Below are 20,702 nucleotides of genomic sequence, written 5' to 3'. Positions count from 1 at the left end.
GGACTCGCGGAGAGGGCCTTTCTTTGCTAGTGGACCAAATTTCAGTGATAAAAACAGGAAACATTTTAACTTGACTGTTGTGTTATTCATGTGTTTGAGGATTTGTTATGAAGAGTTACACATTTAAAATCTGCAAAAAAAAAGAATTATGTTGTATATCCTTCCTTGGTGATGCTGCGTGACATGGAGTAAATCCTGAATAGAGAAGTTACCTTTTAAAAGATAATTTAAAGTAGTGTTTTATTCTTAAGCGTTTGAACATCCCTCTTAGGCGCAAGCCTCCAGACTGCCCTGGCCCTCGGCCGTCTACTTGGCCATGTCAGTCAGGCTCTGCAGGGAGGCGGGCACCCATGTCTTCTCCCCCTGGACAAACACCACTCCCCGGTCAATGTAGGTTACAATGCGGCCAAAGGTATAGAGCTGCTTCCCTTCATGCCGCTTCCCAATGACGGGCATGAAGACGATGTTGTGTTCCTCAGCCTTGGTCTGAATAAGGTCCTTAAAGTTCATGGGCACTGAGCTGGCCGCCACACCGATGCCCCTCTGAGCCATGTTCTCAGCCTCTCGTCGCTCCTGCATGGCCTCATACTGGAAATCCTTCCTTCGCTCAGTGTGGGTAAGATAGGCGATGTTCTCCCGTGCTCCAGGCTGCATCTAGGCACCTGAGAGAGGCAGAGGAGGGAGGAAAGGTGTTCCCAAAGTGATGTCAAAGATGGTGATTTGGCCTAAGTGTGAGATGCCAGATGTGCCACCACTATAAAATCTGTGACTCACTGACGAGCAGCTCTGCCTCCAAGACCCAAAGCACTAAACCAGGTGATCACCAATGGGGAAAGTTTAGAGAGGAGCCTAGGATCACAGATCTGAAGATAACTGGCAAGGGTATCTGAAACTCCTTTCAGAACTGGAAACCTTGACCCCATCATCAGTTACTTTTCCACGCCTATCTCACTTGGCTGAAATTTAAACTCCTCACTGCCGAAGAGGTAGGTAACTTTTAATACCCTGAAAAACATATGGCCTACTCTGGTGGGCTGCTACTGCCCTGGTGGAATTTAAAATGTATTAGGGGAGCCAAAACATGTGTTTATAGGATTATCTGGAATCAGAATGCCAAGTGCCAACGGAGGAGTTCTGGGAACATGGAGACTGGGATGTCTGAGGCAGTGCTCCAGAGGATGTGAAAATGAAGGTGGCCCTTGAAGGACTTGGGTAAGGAAAAAGAAGCATAAAAGTATACTTGCCTTGTTAAACACAGTATATAAATATATAATCTATACATTCTAATATGCATTATAATTTTGTTTTTGTGTACTAGATTAAGTAGAAAGACTCCAATCCCAAGTGCCACTCCTTACTTTGTGACTTTGAATAAATGCTTAGGCTCACTAAGCTTATCTGTGAAACGAGAGTTGGACTAGGTGACCCAGGTTTGCAGGCTGTGAGTCAGCTAGTTAGCACTGTTGCCTTTGGCTTCAGATAGCAGTACACAGATTTGGCTAAAATGTAGGCTAATGGCCTACCTCGAATCATATAGTGGGCTGCCTCTTTTGACACAAACACCACCTGAGTGTTATTAACATTAACTCACTTTTAACCCCCTGTGCATCCTATGAAGTAGGGGAAGAAATGGGTCTAAGAGAAAGTCAGCATATACTAAGTGTTAGAATCTGGAGGAGCCCAAGTCTGTCTGTCCCATCTCCACACTGAGCTGTCAGCCTCATTCCTAACTGGCCTAGGAGATGCATCCATGACCTCTAAGGGCTGAATGCTTGGGGGCCAAGAAAATGGGCTGTGTAGCCAGACCCCAGATAACCAGTGTGAATTTGTCCACCTTAAGGGTAATTGGAGCTGAAGGGATACAGACTGTGCAACAGGACTAGATACAAAAACTCAAAAATGGACAGCACAATACTACCTAATTGTAATGTAATTATGTTAAAACACTGAATGAAGCTGCATCTGCGCTATAGTTTTTTTGTGTGTTTGTTTGTTTGTTTGTGTCTTTTTTTATTATTATTTTTATTTTTTCTCTATATTAGCATTCTATATCTTTTTCTGTTGTTTTGCTAGTTCTTTTCCTAAATCGATGCAAATGTACTAAGAAATGATGATCATGCATCTATGTGATGATGTTAAGAATTACTGATTGCATATGTAGAATGGAATGATTTCTAAATGTTGTGTTAATTTCTTTTTTTTCTTTAATTAATAATAAAAAAAAAAACCTCTTTTGTTTTTTTCTTTTCCTGTCAACGCTGCCCCCTCTGCGCCTGGGCAGAAACCAGCAACCTCAGCTTTTATTGAGGTTCAGCTGAGCTGGGGGCCTATTTTTAGTAGCCAGAATTTGTTAATTAATTCCACAATTGGAGCTTGGTTGAGCTCACCCCCTGCTGCTGGTAAACTCTCTTTCCTTTCCCCTCTGGGAAGCAGCCTGTCGGGGAGGGGCCCTGGCCTCCAGGCTTGGGGGCTTACGGTTCTGGGGAGGCTCGCCGCCAGTCCAGCTGGTCCAGACTGGGGTACGCTGTGTGTCCGGTCACTGATGTGGCCCCCGCAGTTGTTCTGTACTGTCCCTGGCTATTTACTTGCTGCTCTGGAGGAGGAACTAAATCCCACACTCGCTAAGCCGCTGTCTTGGACCCTCTCTCGAATACTACCTTCTTAACAACGTTTAGTGTTCTGATCCATTAATATGGGATGTTTTGCCATTTATTTAGACCTTTAATCATGTGTAGTTTTCAGGGTATAAGTCTCGCATGTCTTTTCTTAAATTCAGTGCTAATATTTTATAAATTCTTCGCTTATGTTTTACCATTTTTTGTGTTATTGTGATTGGAATTGTTTTCTTAATTTCCCTTTCAGGTTATTCATTGCAAATGTATAAATGTACAACTGATTTTTCTATATTGATGTTATATTCTGAAACCTAGAACTCATTGACTAGTTCTATTAGCTTTTTGGGGGATGGGTTTTAGGATTTTCTATGTACGAGACCATGCTGTCTGGGAGGCTTCTAGGCCCCCCCAGATTTAATCCTGGCTGTGCTATTTATTAACTGGATGGTTATCAGTAAGTTTCTTAGCCTCTTCAGGCCTTGGTCCTTATCTGTGGATTGGGTATTACTCCTACTACTTTGGATTGAATTGTGTCCCCCAAAAGACAAGATTAAGTCCTAAGTCCTGGTCCTTCGAATGTGGACTTATTTGGAAACAGTGTCTTCCAAATGGTACTTGTCAAGAAAAGGCAAAACTGGGTTAGGGCAGGTCTTAATCCAACGTGCCCGTTGTTCTTGTAATGAAGGAAGAATTGGACAGACAGATACAGGGGAGAGGCCAGGTGATGAGAGAGGCAGAGACGAAAGCCCAAGGCATATGGTAAACCACCAGAAGCTAAGGAGAGGGGAGAGAGTCTCCTCTGAGATTTCAGACTTCTAGCCTCTAGGATTGTGAGACAATACCTTACTGTTGTTATAAGCCACCAGTAGTAGTATTTTGTTGTAGAAGCCTGAGGAAACTGTGGTGCCTACTCTACAGGTGTGCATTCAGGGTTGCAGACCAAACAAAAGCATGCAGTCAGAATCACTTGGCGGCAGCGGCCGTGGGGGTGGCGGGGGCTGTGGCAGTAGCAGCGGCAGCGCCCGCCAGTCGTATAAAATAGTGGATTTCGAGGACTTGAGGAATATGGTTTTTAGTTTTAGGGTGTCTGAATTCCAAGTATTACTAGGCATTGCTAGACGGAATAAAAATGGATGCAAACATGACCTTCTGATGAGGGCTTTGCATTTACTGAAGAGTGGCTGCAGCCCTGCTGTTCAGATTAAAATCAGAGAGTTGTATAGACGCTGAAACCCACGGACTTCTGAAGGACTTTTCTGATTTATCCACAAAAAAATCATCAGTTTTCACTTTGGATGGTAGCTCATCACCTGTGGAACCTGACTTGGCCATGGCTGGAACCCATCCATTCCCTTCCACTTCAGTTGCATCTCACTCACTGTCTTCTCCTGTTGGTTCTGTTCTTCGAGATACGAAACCCACATCTGAGATGCAGCGGCCGTCTCCCCCAGTTCCTCCTGCCCGTCCTGATGTGCAGTTAAAAAACCTGCCCTTTTATGACCTCCTTGATGTTCTCATCAAGCCACGAGGTTAGTTCAAAGCAGTATCCAGCGATTTCAAGGGAAGTTTATTTTTGCTCTGACACCGCAACAAGTTAGAGAGATACGCATTTCAAGGGATTTTTTGCCAGGTGGTAGGAGAGACTATGCAGTCCAAGTTCAGTTGAGACGTTGCCCGGCTGAGACAAGTTGCCCTCAGGAAGATAAGTATTCTAATAGTTTATGTATAAAAGTAAATGGGAAGCTATTTCCTTTGCCTGGCTATGCACCACCTCCTAAAAATGGGATTGAACAGAAACGCCCTGGCTGCCCCGTGAATATTACATCTTTAGTTAGGTTATCTTCAGCTGTGCCAAATCAGATTTCCATTTCATGGGCATCAGAAATTGGAAAGAATTACTCCATGTCTGTATATCTTGTATGACAGCTCACATCAGCCATGTTATTACAGAGGTCAAAAATGAAAGGTATTAGAAACCCTGATCCTTCCAGAGCACTGATTAAAAGAAAAACTTACTGCAGATCCTGAGAGTGAGATTGCTACAACTAGCCTTCGGGTATCCTTGTTGTGTCCTTTAGGGAAAATGAGACTGACAATCCCATGCTGTGCAGTGACACGTACAGACTTGCCGTGTCTTGATGCTGCCCTTTATCTACAAATGAATGAGAAGAAGCCCACCTGGGTTTGTCCTGTGTGTGACGAAAAGGCTGCCTATGAAAGTTCAATATTAGACGGGCTTTTTATGGGAATTCTCAATGACTGATCTGATGTGGATGAGATCAAACCCCAAGAAGATGGTTCTTGGTGTCCAATGAGCTGAAGAAAGAAGCTATGAAAGTATCCAGCCAACCGCGTACAAAGCTGGAAACGTCTACTGTCCTCAGTAAGCCATGCTCAGCGACTGTAGCCACTGAGGCAAACAGGAAGAAGCGGATGCAGTTGATCTAACAACAGAAAGCTCTTCTGAGGGAGAGGAAGACCCTCCTGCCAAAAGGAAGTGCATCTTTAGGTCAGAAACACAAAGCAGCCCAAGCCAAGGGGTTCTCGTGTATCCGCCATCTGCTGTAAGGGGGCCCAGCGTGACTTCGACTGATCCTGCTGCTGTCCCGCCTTCGTTAACAGACGACCCAGGACCGTTCCAGCACATGCCAATATCAGGCATGTCGTCAGATTTGCCAGGTTTGGATTTTCTTTCTTTCCCTTATTCCAGTTGGTCCCCAGTACTGTCCTCCTATGTTTTGGATAGTCTCACCAGTTTGTCTGTCACCACCACTAGCCCCAGTGAAAGCAGTGCTCATGTTGGTTCATCCAGCAGCAGGAGTGAGACAGGGTCATAACCAGCAGTGGAAGTAAGATTCCCGATGTCATCTCATTGGACTGAAGAGGACTCTCGATTCTAGGAATCATTCATCAAAACTGGCCTTTCTTGGGTCTCCGGTCCGTGGAACTTATTTTTTTTTGGCAGTTTCTTTGGTATTTATCGAAATGTCAAATGGATTCTTTTGCTTTCTGAGAGATGAATGCAGATGACTGCAGCAAGAACCAGATGACATGCAAGGATTTTTCTTACTCATGCTGTACCCTGAGCATAGATATATTCAGCCATAACTTTATCTGTCTTCTTAAGAGATGGATTTCAATTTCATGTTACTGGATGGATTCTACAAACCAGTTAAAATTTTTTGTTTAATATACAGCAATAAAATTATGAAAATATTCAAAAAAAATCACTTTGCAAATTAAAAACCCACTGTTAATGCAAGGGCTTATTTATCAGCCATGTACACAGAGCTTACTACATGCTAAGCTCTGAATTAAGTAGTTTACAAATATCAACTCACTGAATCGTCACCACTAGTATCATCTTTGGTTTCCTGATGGGGAAACTGAGGCACCGTGCCCTGGCTCAAGTTGCCGTACTTGAACAGTGGAGCCTGCTGGCTCTCTTGGCATGTGGTGACAAACATGACAAGGCTCGTTGTGTCGGTGGCCATGTCCTGTGTGGATGCATTTTTGTCGCTGGATTGTTTTATTACTGTGTCGTGACCTACTGAGAAGTTATGTCCAGAGTGGCTCGGCCTCCAAGGCTTACTCAGCCTATGGGCAAAGCGTCTCTTCTACCCTCTGGTGGCAGGTGCTGGCCAGGACACCCCCTCTCCCCTCCCAGCTGGGGGACATGCAGGCTGGCAGATCGTGGCCAGAGCCAGCAGAAATGAACCTTTCCCATTCTGATAACTCCAGGGAACACGCCAGGAAAGCAACCATTTTCGACCAGGAGCAGGGGCCAAACCAGCACTGAACATTCAGAAACGTTTATGGAACATGCACTGTAGGACACACTGTCGTTCATGTGTGAGGGTGTGTGAGGGCGGCTCAGTGGTAGCATTGTGGCCTGCCATGCGGGAGACCCGGGTTCAATACCAGGTCCATGCACTTCTCAAACAAACAAATAAACAAGCAAAACAAACAAACAAAACTTCGACAAACGGTGCTGCAATAATGGGGCACTCACATGGAGAAATAATGTGACCCTGCCATATAGCACACACACAAAAAAATTTTTTTTGGGGGGGGTGGGCCACGGTAGCTCAGCAGGTAAGAATGCTTGTCTGCCATGCCTGAGGACCCGGGTTCGATTCCCGGTGCCTGCCCATGTAAAAAAATATATATTTTTTTGAAGCTCTACACTTTGCCCTCGCCTTTGTGTCAGGCCCTGAAGACCTCAAGAAAGAATAAAACATGTCTCCTGCACACTAACATCTTACAGGACGTAGACGAGGGAGGGACTCTAGAATGCTAGAACAGGTTGCGTGCTGACGGAGCAGCCCAGAAGGGGTGAGTGTGGGGACAGCGATGAGACCAAAGGGTTAGGGAAGGGTGGGGAGAGGGGCCAGCCTCCTTCTGAACAGGGACACGCCAGCATTCCAGTAAAGGAGGGCAGAAAGCATGAGCAAGTTCAGGGAGCTGGGACTCTTGGTCGAGGGAACGTGGAGAACCTGCCAGACGTTTCCACGTACGACGAGGTAACCATCCGGGAAGTGGGAGGGAGGGGTGGACCAGAGAGGCCCAGGAGGGTAGAGGCAGTGTGAACCAGTCATTTTGGAGAAGGGGACATGTGCGTACTAAGGACAGTCAGCCTTCCAATACACGAGCAAGGAACGCCTTTTCACTTATCCAGGTCTTCGTTGATTTCTTTTAGCAACGTTTTGTAGTTTTCTATGTACAAGTTCTTTGCATCCTTGGTTAAGTTCACTCCTAGATCATTTCATTCTTTCAGGTGCTCCTGTAAATGGAATTGTTTTCCTGATTACCTCCTCAGATAGCTCATTATTAGTGTATAGAGACACCACTGATCTTTGTGTTTGATCTTGTATCTTGCCACTTTGCTGAACTCACATATTAGCTCAAGTAGATTTGCTGTGGTTTTTTTCTGGACTTTCTAAACATAGAATTATGAAATCTTCAAATGTGGCAGCCTAACTTCTTCCTTTTGAATTTAAATGTCTTTTATTTCTTTTTCTTGCATAATTGCTCTAAAACTTCCAGCTGATGGGAGTGCAGTGGTGACGATGGGCACCCTTGCCTTCTCCTTATCTTAGAGGGAAACTTTGCGTCTCTCACCATGGAGTATAATGTTAGCTGTAGGTTTTTCATGTATGTCCTTTATCATGTGGAGGAACTTTCCATTGATTCCTACTTTTTGAAGTGTTTTTATCATGAAGGGATGCTGAGTTTTGTCAAATGCTCTTCCCGCATCAATTGAGACAATCATATGGTTTTCCTATTTAATTTGTTTTCTTGTGTTGAATCAATTTTGCATCAGTGGAATAAAACCCACTTGGTGGCATATGATTCTTTTAAGAAACTGTTGGATTCTATTTGAAAGTATTTTGTTAAGGATTTTTCCATCTATATTCACTAGAGAGATTGTTCTGAAGATTTCTTTTCTTGTATTATGAGCAAGGAACGGGCCTTTTCATTTATCCAGGTCTTCGTTGATTTTTTTTTAGCAATGTTTTGTAGTTTTCTTCATAGAATGAGTTAGGTAGTGTTCCCTCTTCTTCAATTTTTGCAAGGGTTTGAGCGGGAATGGTATTAATTTTTCTTGGAATGCTTGGTAAGAATTGCTGGTGAAGCCATACTGTCCTGGGGTTTTCTTTGTTGATCAGTGTTTTCGTTTGCAAGCTGCCTGAATGCAATATACCAGAAACATAAAGGCTTTGAAAAAGTGGGAGTTTCAGTGAGATGTGGTTCGGTGTTGGTCTGCCAGGACTGTTTGCAGGACATCCACCCTCCATCCTTACGTGTGAGTCAGGGCCCACAACAGGTGCTTGGATGCCGGGCTCCCCGGGCCGTCATTACCGTTACACCTGGTCTGCTTCGTGGGGTGTGTCACCCCCACTCAGTTATAAATCATCCTTCCCCTAGATACCTTGCTTTCTGCTCTTCTGCCTCAAACCATTTCTTTAAAATATATTTATTTGTTCAAATTAAAATAAAGGGGAGTTTGCATGGCTATTAAAATGTTCAAATTAAGGCATCCAGGGAAAGATACTTTGGTTCAAGGAGGCTGATGATGTTCAGGGTTTCTCTCTCAGCTGGAAAGGCACATGACAGTGTCCTCTAGCTTTCTCTCCAGGCTTCTTCAGTGGCTTCCCCGGGGCTCTGTCCTTTCTGTTGGCTGTGTCAGTTCTGGTGGCTCCAAAGCTTTTTCCAAAATGCTTCCCTCTTAAAGAGTTCCACTAAGTAACTCCACCTTGAATGGAAAACATCTAATCAAAAGTGACCACCCACAACTGGGTGGGGCATTTCTCCATGGAAACAACAGAAAAGCTCCCACCCAGCAATACTGAATGAGGATTAAAGGACAAGACTGTTCTGGGGTACATAATAGCTTCAAACTTGCACAGTAGGTCTATTAGTCAGGATTCTCTAGAGAAACAGAACCAACAGGAGAGATCTGTGAAAATGAGATTTATAAAGGGGTCTCATGCAACCACGGGAATGAAGAGTCCAGAATCTGTAGGGCAGGCTGTGAAGCTGGCAGCTCTGATGAAGAGTCTGGACGAACTCCACAGGAGAGTCTCGCTGGGTGAAGAGGCAGTGAAAAAGTCTCTCTTCTTCCTTAAACGCTTTCAACTGATTGCATCATCTCATTATGGGAGACGTGCCTTAGTTGATCACAGATAGAATCAGCCGCAGATGCAATCAACTGACAGATGATTTAATGCACCAGCCATGAAATGCCCTTGCAGCCACGGCCAGGCCTGTACTTGCCTGACCAGACAACTGGGCATAGACATTTGGCCACATCGACACCAGAACCCAACTATCACAGTCCACCCCTTGTGAACTTGGCAGCTATACACATCACCTAGAACCATCTTTAATTTCCAAATAGAACACAATAACAGTCATATGTTTGGCCTAACAACACTCAACTGTCTGGCATACAAGCAGAAATGCACATCTCTCCAGAATAGGGCACAAGTCCTTAGATAACATCCACTCTTAAACTTCATATCCAATGACTTAAATACTATAACAGGAACAATACAACTTATATCACATTATAAGTGGAAAACAAGATATTTGCTTATGTACAAATGCAAACATATTCATAGCAAAGCAGGAAGGAAATAGCCATACAATCACAGTGCTCAATTCTGTAACTGATCACGTGGTCGTAGCTCGTATTTATCACTTCCTTCTTCCACTCCCCATTCCGTGCTCCCTTTACCTCAGCAAGCAGTGCAGCTGCCCTGCTTCTCTGCTGGGTGGGGTGACCCAGACCTTCATTCCTGAAGTTTCTGGGCTATTGGGAGTCTTGCCTGGATTGGACTGTTGCAGTTTTCCATTAACGTTAATCACTGGGCAGGGCAGCTAAGAGATGCCTGAGGGGATCTCCTGCATTCCAGGAAAACTCTGTACCTCCGTGGTGTAGTTGCAGTCCTAGTTCACCTTGATAGTCAGGGTCAACCACTCCAGACAGAACAGTGATCCCCCTTCGTGCCTGTTGATTCAGGGTCATGAGAAGCCGAAAGTAGCCATGTGGCAGCTTTAACTTTCAGTTCAATGGAATCATTGCTGCGTCTCCTGGTAGGAGCGCTCCTTCTTTGGGAGACCTGTAGACCAGAAGAGTTTAAGGACAGGAAGCAAAAATTGTCCTGGTGGATCAGGTGATAGTGATGCCACTCTCGTTTTCATCCCTTGATTCCTGGACCTGTGAATCCTGGCTACGGGAGAAACGTACCATAGAGTAGGTGCTGATTCAGAGTACACATAGACTCCTGAGAACACTGCCCCAGGCTTGCAAGGGATCGCCACCTAGTTGGCAGTATAACTGGGTCTTCAAAAAGCCATTCCGCCGTTCTATCAACCCAGCTGCCTTTGGATGATGGGAACATGGTGAGACAGGAGAATTCCATGAGCATGTGCCCATCTCTGCACTTCACGTGCTGTGAGGTGGGTTCCTTGATCTGAAGCAATGCTGTGTGGAATAACATGACAGTGGATAAGGCATTCTGTAAATCCATGTATGGCACTTTTTTCAGAAGCACTGTGTACACAGAATGCAAACCCATATCAGGAGTATCGTTTATTCCAGTTAAAACAAATTGCTGTCCTTCCATGAAGGGAGTGGTCCAATGTAATCAACCTGCCACCAGGTAGCAGGCTGATCACCTCAGGGAATGGTGCCATATTGGGAACTGAGTGTGGGTCTCAGCTACTGGCAGTTTGGGCACTCAGCAGTGGCAGGTCAGCCTTGGTTGAGTAGAAGTCCATGCTGTTGAGCCCATGCACAGTCGCCATGCCTACCACCGTGCCCACTTTGTTCACTGCCACTGGGCAATGGCAGGAGTGGCTGAGGAAAGAGGATGATTTAGATCCACAGAACAATCATCTTATCCACCTGATTATTAAAACCTTCCTCTGCTGAAGTCACCCTCTGGTGAGCATTCACATGGGACACAAATATGTTCGTGTTTTTAGCCCACTCAGAAATGTCTATCCACACATCTCTCCTCCAAACCTCTTTGTCACCAATTTTCCAATCATGCTCCTTCCAAGGCCCTGACTATCCAAACCATTAGCAACAGCCCATGAGTCAGAATTTAATGGTGACATTTTGAGTATCTCTTTTGCTAACTCACCCTGTGGACTGCCAGTGCTACCTTCATTATAGGAAACAGTCATTCATGACTTTGAATCTAATCAGAGTAGAAAACCGTTGTAAAAATCCATTGTTAAGATCCTGTTCTGAAGAACCACTCCTGGTACCAAGTTATGTTTGTTAGTCAAGGTTCTCTAGAGAAACAGAACCAACTGAAGAGATCTATAAATATGAGATTTATAACGGTGTCTCACACAACCATGAGAATGGAAGAATCCAAAATCCTCAGGGCAGGCGTGAAGCTGGCCGCTCCAACAAAGGGTCTGGACGAACTCCACAGAAGAGGCTCCCTGGCTGAAGAAGCAGTAAAAGAGTCTCTCTTCTTCCTTAAAAGCCTTCAACTGATTGGATTCTCCCCGTGTGGGAGGCATACCTTAGTTGATCGCAGATATAATCAGCCACAGATGCAATCAACTGACTGATGATTTGATCAATCAGGCAGGAAATATCTTTGCGGCAATGGTCAGACCAGGGCTTGCCTGACCAGACAACTGGGCATCATCATTTGGCCAAGTTGGTACCAGAACCTAACAATCACAGGTTTTTGATGGCTGATTCAATCTCTTTATATGTAATTGGTTTCTTGAGACCTTCTGTTTCTTCTTGAGTCAGTGTAGGTTGTTCGGGTCTTTCTAGGAAGTTGTCCATCTCATCTAAAGTCGTCTAATTTGTTGGCATACAGTTATTGATAGTAATTGCTTATGACCTTTTTAATTTCTCTGGGGTCTGTGGTAGTGCCCGCCATGCTTGTTTCTAATTTTATCTATCTGCAGCTTCTTTTCATCTTTGTCAGTCTAGCTAATGGTTTGTCGATTTTATTTATCTTCTCAAAGAATCAACTTTTGGCTTTACTGGTTTTCTCTCTTGTTTTTTTAATTCTTCATTTCATTAATTTCTGCTCTAATCTTTGTTATTTCCTTCCTTCTGTTTGCTTTGGGATTAGCTTGCTGTTCTTTCTCCAGTTTCTTCAGTTGTTCAGTTAGATTGTTGGTTTTAGCTCTTTCTTCCTTTTTATTTGGAGGTGATGGTGCATGGGCCAGGAAATGAACCCGGGTCTCCGGAACGTCAGGGGAGCACTCTACCCTGAACCATCGTGCACCCTCTTTCTTCCTTTTTAACATAGGCACTTCAGACTATATATTTCCCTCTCAACCCTGCCTTCACCGCATTCCATAAGTTTCAATATATTGTGTTCTCATTTTCATTTGTCTCCAGGCATGTACTGATTCATCTTGTAATTTCTTCTTTGACCCAGTATTAGTAAGAGCATGTTTTTTTTAAACCTCCATATATTTGTATATTTTCCAGTTCACCATGTTATTAGTTTCCAGCTTCATTTCATTATGATCAAAGTGCTGTGCATAATTTCAGTATTTATTAAGACTGTTTTGTGCCCCAGCATATGGTCTATCCTTGGAGAATATTCCATGAGAATTTGAAAAGAATGTATATCCTGCTGTTTTGGGGTGCAACATTCTATATATATCCTTAGGTCTAATATCTTTATCACATTGTTTCGGTCTCTGTTTCTTTATTGGTCCTCTGTTCAGACGACCTATTTGAGAGAGTGGTGTGTTGAAGACTCCCACCATTATCATAGATTGATCTATTACTCTCTTCAATTTTGCCTCATGTACTTTGGGGCTCCTCATGTACTTTGGAGCATAAATATTTATGATTGTTATTTCTTCTTGATGAATTCCCCTTTTATTGACATACAGTGTCCTTTTATGTCACAATATTTTTGCATTTAAAGTTTATTATTTTTTATACTAGCATAGCTACCTGTGCTGGTTTGAAAGGATGCATGTACCCTAGAAAAGCCACGTTTCAATCAAAATCCCATTTCATAAAGAGAATAATCCCTATTCAGTACTGTATGTTTGAAACTGTAATTAGATCATCTCCTTGGAGATGTGATTTAATCAAGAGTGGTTGTTAAGCTGGATTAGGTGACGACATGTCCCCACCCATTTAGGTGGGTCTTGATAAGTTTCTGGAGTCACATAAAAGACGAAACATTTTGGAGAATGAAGGAGATTCAGAGAGAGCAAAGAATGCTGCAGTACCACGAAGCAGAGACTCCATCAGCCAGTGATTTGGAGATGAAGAAGGAAAACGCCTCCTGGGGCGCTTCATGAAACAGGAAACCAGGAGAAGCTAGCAGGTGACACCCTGTTTGCCACGTGCCCTTCCAGCCAAGGGAGAAACTGTGACTGTGTTTGCCATGTGCTTTCTCGGATGAGAGAGAAACCCTGAACTTCATCGGCCTTCTTGAACCAAGGTATCTTTCCCTGGATGCCTTAGATTGGACATTTCTGTAGACTTGTTTTAATTGGGACATTTTCTTAGCCTTAGAACTGTAAACTAGCAACTCACTAAATTTCCCTTTTTAAAAGGCATTCCATTTCTGGTATATTGCATTCTGACAGCTAGCAAACTAGAACACTGCCCCAGCTTTTTTTTTTTGATTATTACTTGTGTGGAATATCTTTCTCCATACTTTCATTTTCAAACTATTTGTATCTTTGGGCCTAAATGAGTCTCCTGTGAATTTCATTGGTAACAGAGACCATCAGGAGATAGAAATAGGGCAGATATTGGGTAATTGGGGCTGAAGGGATGCAGATTGTGCAACAAGACTGAATGTAAAAACTCAGAAATGGACAGCACAATACTACCTAACTGTAATACAATTATGTTAAAACACTGAATGATGCTGAATGTGAGAATGATAGAGGGAGGAGGGCTGGGGCGCAAATGAAATCAGAAAGAAAGATGAACGATAAAGACTGAGATGGTATAGTCTAGGATTGCCTAGAGTGTATAATGATAGTGACTAAATGTACAAATTAAAAAAAATGTTTTTGCATGAGGAAGAACAAAAGAATGTCATTACTGCAGGATGCTGAAAATAGATGGTAATTAATATTTTAAATTTTTAACTTATGTGTGAAACTAAAGCAAAAAATGTTTATTTGGTACAAAATTTATATTTGACTAGTGCATTTCCTAATATAACTTATGTAGACAGCTTAATTGAACACCATAAGTACATGGAAACTTGAGTAGGGATAAGATTTTGTTGGTTGTCCAAAGTGATGCCCCAATAAATCCTAGAGTGATTTGAACAGTGAATAAAAAAGTATTTGCAAAGTATTTGCACCCACCCTTCAGGGAATGGTGAGAAAGGGGGAAAATTCAACTTCCCCAAGTTGAATTCTTGATATTCTCACAAGCAGCGCAGACAACCAAAGTAATAGGCTGAACCCCCAGTCTTGGGGTTTGTTCATATGAAATTTAACCCCATAAAGGATAGGTCAAGCCTACTTAAAATTTAAGCCTAAGAGTTACCCCCAAGAGAGCCTTTTTTGTTGCTCAGATGTGGCCTCTCTCTCTCTCAGCCACCACAACAAGCAAACTCACTGCCCTCCCCCTGTCTACGTGGGACACGACTCCCAGGGGTGTGGACTTACGTGGGACAGAAACCCTAGAATGAGCTGAGACTCAGCATCAAGGGATTGAGAAAAACTTCTCGACCAAAAAGGGGAAGAGCAAAATGAGACAAAATAAATTGTCAATGGCTGAGAGATTCCAAACAGAGTCAAGAGTTTATCCTGGAGGTTATTCTTACGCATTAAGTAGATATCACCTTGTTAGTCAAGATGTAATGGAGAGGCTGGAGGGAACTGCCTGAAAATGTAGAGCTGTGTTCCAGTAGCCATGTTTCTTGGTGATGATTGTATAATGGTGTAGCTTTCACAGTGTGACTGGGTGATTGTGAAAACCTTGTGTCTGATGCTCCTTTTATCTACCTTGTCAACAGATCAGTAGAATATACGGAATAAAAAAAAATAGGGGGAACAAATGTTAAAATAAATTTAGATTGAAAATGCTCGATGAAAGGGAGGGGTAAGGGGTATGGTGTGTATGAATATTTTTCTGTTTTCTTGTTTTGAATTGATGCAAACATTCTAAGAAATGATCATGATGATGAATATACAACTATGTGATGGAAAAAAAAGAATGTTCATATTGTACGTTGATTGATTTTATTAATAAAAATTAAAATAAATAAATAAATAAATGAATCTCCCACAAACAGCATATAGATGTATCATATTTTTTAATCCACATATTTTTTACTCAAGCATATAGATGGATCATATTTTTAATCTGTCGAGACAGATTGGCAATGTCTTTTGATTGGGGAGTTTAATCCATTAACATTCAAAGTTATTACTGTAAAGGCAGCTCTTGATTCAAGCATCTTATCCTTTGGTTTTTATTTGTCAGATCCATTTTTTCTCCTCTCTTTTTATCCTTACCAGTACTCTCCAATTCTGTACCCCCCTCCAGACCTCTCTCTCCTTTCTTTCCTTTTCAGCTGGCAGAACTTGCTTCAGTAGTTGTCACAGAGCTAGTCTCTTATTAATGAACTCTCTCAGCTTCTGCTTATCTGTGAATATTTTAAACTCTCCTTCATTTTCTTTGATAACGTACATTTTATTTACACATAAACACTTCATTAATTTGACAGTATAAACACAAATAAACCTCAATAAATTTTTAAAAATCAGTTTTATTAGTATGACACATGCTATTTAAAAAAATAGTATAAATATAAAATATGAAAGATTAATTTGTTTGAAGACTTCAAAAATGTAACCAAAATAACTCAAGCATTAGAAAGGAAATCACTTCAAATTACAAAATATTTAGAACTGAATGACAGTACTTTATATACAAAAGCAGATAGGATACAATCAGAATAACAGAGATATTATTAAGGTCCTTTATACATTTCTTCACAAATATCACATTGAAAATAAATGTATAAATTGTTCATAGAAGAATTCAATAAAATTCCAACAAAATAAATGAACTTAAGTACAAAGAAGTAAATAATAACATTAAAGATAGAAATGATTAGATAGTCATGAGAAAGAAAAATAAGAAAACCTTTCAAAAATCTAGCAATAGACATTTCTATAGTAACATTTTTTAAATAGAAAGAAAATATTAGAAAAAATAAAGAATACATGATCTTTTCACTTAAATAATAAGAATATTTACTCCTTTGTGAATAGTAAATCTTGAAGATATATTTATTTTTGTAGCATATCTCTTTGCAAACAGTCATAGATTTTAGATATAATAAACATTTGTAAATATTTGATTATAGTACATTTTATAAATATAACCTTATGTTTATAATAACATCTTTTTTCTAGGCTCTGTTTCTTCTGCCCACTTCTATAAAACAACAAAAGTTTAAAATTAAAAGTTTTTTTTAAACAAAGTTCTTTTTCATGGGTAGAAACGGGTTGTGAGGGTTAAATTAATTATCTCCTTTAAAATCTATTATCTCCTTATTACATTAAAAATATTTGTATTGATAAACCTTAACCCACAAACATTCCATACCTGGTGTACCGTCAACGGCTCACAGTATCATCACATAGTTGAGTATTCATCACCATGTCCATTTTCTAGAACATTTACATCACTCTAGGAAAATAAATAAAAAGAAAAAAGAAAAAACTCATACATACCATGGCCATACCCCCTCCTCTCATTTCCATCTACCCAACTTATTTTAACCTTTGCCCCCCCCATTATTTATTTTTTTATCCATATTTTTTACTCACCTCCCATACCCTGGATAAAAGGCGCATCAGACACAAGGTTTTCACAATCACCCAGTTACATTGTAAAAGCTATATCGTTATATAATTATTTTCAAGTATCAGTGTTGCTGGAACACAGCTCAACAGCCACTCCAATACACCATAAACTAAAAAGGGATATCTATATTGTGTAAGAATAACCTCCAGGATAACCTCTCGACTCTGTTTGGAATTTCTCAGCCACTGACACTTTATTTTTTCTCATTTCTCTCTTCCCCCTTTTGGTTACAAAGGCTTTCTCAATCCCTTGATGCTGGGTTCTGGTTCATCCTGGGATTTCTGTCCCAAGTTGCCAGGGAGATTTACACTCCTGGGAGTCGTGTCCCTCGCAGAGGCGGAGGGCAGTGAGTTCACCTGTCATGTTGGCTGAGAGAGCGCGGACACATCTGAGCAACAAGAGGTTCTCGGGGGTGACTCTGAGGCCTAATTTTAAGTTGGCTTAGCCCATCCTTTGCAGGAATGTTTCACAGGGGCAAACCCAAGATCAAGTCTCCTCACCTTTCTGTTGTTTCTTTTTATTCTCTTCCTCGCATTTAAAGCACAGCTTTGATGGATAGAGAATTCTTGGCTGGCAATTTTTCTCTTTCAATATCTTAGATACATTGCACCGCAGCCTTCTTGCCTCCACAGTGTCTGATGAGAGCACTTACATAAGTTGGGCTTCCTTTGTAAGACTCTATTTTTCTTTTGCTGTTTTCAGAATTTTCTCCTCTTCGACATTTGACGGTCTGATTACTATGTGCCTTAGAGTATGACTATTTGGATTTATTCTGTTTGGAGTACACAGACCTTCTCGGATTTGCATATTTATGTCTTCTGTAAGGGTTGGAAATTTTTAGACATTATTTCCTTGAGCATTCTTCCTGGTCCTTTTTCCTTCTCTTCCTTTTCTGGGGCCCTCAGATGCATATGTTTGTGCGCTTTGTGTTTTTGGTCATTTCCCTGAGACCCTGCTCAAATTTTTTCATTTTTTTTCTCCATTTGTTCTTTTGTCGCTTTGAATTCAGTTGATCTGTCTTCTTAGCTTGCTGATTCTTTCTTTTGCCTATTCACATCTGCTGTTTTGTGTCTCCAGTATATTTTTAATTTCATGTAGTGTCTTCTATTTCCATAATGTCTGTTATTTTTCTATGTAGTCTTTAAAATTCTTCTTTATACTCTTCTATAGTCTTCTTGATATCCTGCATGTCTTTAGCCAAACCAATGAATTTATGTAGATTTATTTGAACATCTTTGATCGGTTGTTCCAAATTCTATTGTCTCCTCCAGCTTTTTAATTTGGTCATTTGGCTGGGCCATATCTTCTTGCATCTTCATGTGGTTTGTGATTTGTTGTTGTTGTTGGTTTCTCAGCATTTGATTACCCTGATAAGGTTATTTTGAAAGTTGACTTCCCTTGCCCATCTAAGATTTTGTAGTTGCTAAGGTTTGCACTGGAGGTCTCTGTTAGCACTTGTTTGTCAGTAATTCCCAGCCAAACCAGGGCTGGAGCTCACACAGGAGGTGTGACCATTTTGGAAGTCTGTTAGAGGCTGGGTGTTCTAGTTTGCTAGCTGCCGGAATGCAATATACCAGAAACGGAATGGCTTTTAAAAGGGGGAATTTAATGAGTTGCTAGTTTACACTTCTAAGGCTGAGAAAATGTCCCAATTAAAACAAGTCTATAGAAAAAGTTCAATCAAAGGCATCCAGGGAAAGATACCTTGGTTCAAGAAGGCCAATAAAGTTCAGGGTTTCTCTCTCAAGTGAGAAGGCACATGGCAAACACAGTCAGGGTTTCTCTCTCATCTGGAAGGGCACATGGCGAACACGGCATCATCTGCTAGCTTTCTCTCCTGGCTTCCTGTTTCATGAAGCTCCCCAGGAGGCGTTTTCCTTTTTCATCTCCAAAGGTCACTGGCTGGTGGACTCTGCTTCTTGTGGCTATGTCATTCTGCTCTGCTCTCTCTGAATCTCATTCTCCAAAATGCTTCCTCTTTTATAGGACTCCAATAAACCAATCAAGACCCACCCAAATGGGTGGAGACATGTCGTCCCCTAATCCAGTTTAACAACCACCCTTGACTAAATCACATCTCAAGGGAGATGATCTGATTACAGTTTCAAACATACAGTATTGAATAGGGATTATTCTACCTTTATGAAATGGGATTTTGATTAAAACATGGCTTTTCTAGAGGGCATACTTCCTTTCAAACCAGCATACCAATAAAACCAAATGTTGATTCTTTGAGAAGATCAATAAAATAAAAATTGAAAAAAGCCAGTTAGACAGACAAAGAAAAAAGAGGACACAAATAACTAAAATCACAAATGAAAGAGGGTACATTCTACAAACCCCAGAGAATTAAAAAGGAAAATAAGAAGACCCTGTAAACCACCACATGCCACACAATAAAGAACCTGGATGAAATGGGGGAATTTCTGGGAGAAAAAAAAAAAATTTCTACACTGACTCTAGAGGAAACAGACCTCGTTAGACCACAGCAAGTGAAGGGACTGATACAGTGATCACGAAAAACAGCCAGCAAAGAAAAGCCCAGAGCCAGATGTTCACAGGTGAATTTTACTAAACAAACCAGAAAGAAGTTACACAAATCCTGCTCAAACTCTTCCAAGAAACTGAACAGGAAGGAATACTTCCTAACTCGTTCTATGAGGCCAGCATCACTCTACTACCAAAGCCAGACAAAAATATCACAAGCAAATATTCCCTCATGAATACAGACCCAAAAATTCTCAATAAAATACTAGCAAACCAAATCCAACAGCCCATTTAAAGAATTCTGTGCCATGATCAAGCAGGTTTCATCCCAGGTAGACAAGTGTGGTTCAACATAATTCAGTCAATGTAATACACTGCATTAATAGAACGAAGGAAAACCAAATGATCATTTCAACTGATGCAGAAAGAGCATTTAACAAAATTCAGCACAAATTCCTGATAAAACACTCCAAAAACAAGGAATTGAAGGAAATATCCTTAATATGATAAAGCATATATTAAAAAAAACCATAGCTAATATCATACACCACAATGAAAGAATGAAAGCTTTCCCCCTAATATAAGGAACAAGAGAAGAATGCCCACTGTCAGCACTCTAAGTCCAAACCAGAGCAGTCAGACAATAAGAGAAATAAAAGATAACCAAATAGAAAAGGGAGAGAGAAAACTCTCCATATTCACAAGTAACTTGATCCTATAGAGAATCCAGAAAAATTCATGACAAAGCTACCAGAACTAATAAATGAATTCAGCAAAGTGGAAGAGTACAAGATTAACATGCAGAAATCAATAATGTTTCTATACACTAGTAATGAATAATCCAAAGGGGAAACTGGGGAAAAAAATGCCATTTACAATGGGAGAGAATAATCAAATATCTAGGAATAAATTTAATCAAGGAAGCTATTTAAGTTTGTTAATGCTACCAGAATGCAATATACCAGAAAGGAATGGCTTTTATAAAGGGGGTGTATTAAATTACAAGGTCACAATGCTAAGGCCATAAAAATGTACAAACTGAGGCATCCAGAGAAAAATACCTTGACTCAAAAACGGCCAATGTCTGTCAGCTGGGAAGGCACATGGCTGGTGTCTGTTGGTCCTTCTTCCTGGTTCCCCTGCTCTGAGGTCACTGGTTTCCTCTCTAGGCATCTGTGGGTCTTCACTTAGCCCCTCTAGGACACAGCTCTGGGTTATGGCTTACTCAGCTTCTCATG

General features: G+C 41.3%; 1 pseudogene; it reads left to right on the top strand.

The window, feature by feature from the left end:
* Window positions 1-3,659: 3,659 nt before the first annotated feature.
* On the top strand, window positions 3,660-5,765 carry LOC143663438 (E3 SUMO-protein ligase PIAS2 pseudogene; annotated as a pseudogene).
* The last annotated feature ends 14,937 nt before the right edge of the window (window positions 5,766-20,702 follow it).

The sequence above is a fragment of the Tamandua tetradactyla genome, chromosome 19 (genome assembly GCF_023851605.1).
Source record: "Tamandua tetradactyla isolate mTamTet1 chromosome 19, mTamTet1.pri, whole genome shotgun sequence".
NCBI lineage: Eukaryota > Metazoa > Chordata > Mammalia > Pilosa > Myrmecophagidae > Tamandua > Tamandua tetradactyla.
The sequence above is the reverse complement of the archived record's forward strand: the minus strand, read 5'-3'. Positions and strand labels throughout refer to the sequence as shown.